This window comes from Pavona decussata, unplaced genomic scaffold (genome assembly GCF_977016875.1).
Source record: "Pavona decussata unplaced genomic scaffold, jaPavDecu1.1 SCAFFOLD_98, whole genome shotgun sequence".
Classification (NCBI taxonomy): domain Eukaryota; kingdom Metazoa; phylum Cnidaria; class Anthozoa; order Scleractinia; family Agariciidae; genus Pavona; species Pavona decussata.
The window spans coordinates 362,501-362,804 of record NW_028145514.1 but is presented as its reverse complement, the minus strand read 5'-3'; the positions used below and the strand labels follow the sequence as shown (position 1 = coordinate 362,804).

The 304-nt window shown below is 38.2% G+C and overlaps 1 pseudogene; it reads left to right on the top strand.

Moving 5' to 3' along the window:
- The first annotated feature begins 251 nt into the window (after nucleotides 1–251).
- LOC146472481 (uncharacterized) overlaps nucleotides 252–304 on the top strand; it is a 626-nt pseudogene continuing 573 nt past the window's right edge.

Below are 304 nucleotides of genomic sequence, written 5' to 3'. Positions count from 1 at the left end.
ATTTTCGGAGGTTTTAGTTTTCGCAACAACCCGTTGACGACTGAATTTTGAGCGAGTTGGCGTTCTCTCGAAAACGTAAGTAATTTAACCTGTTTAAACTCGCGAAAAACTCGGTGTCTACTCTGCCTTTATTTTGTATGGATTATTTGATTCGTTGTTGGTTAATAAAGCCTGTTTTTATCCGATTTTGTTATTTATAACTTATTCTGTGAACACGCCACTTACGAGAGTATTTTCCCAGGAAATCCAAAATGGCTTCTTCGCAAGACACTACGAAGAAAGTGTAAGTATCAGGGCTTTGCAG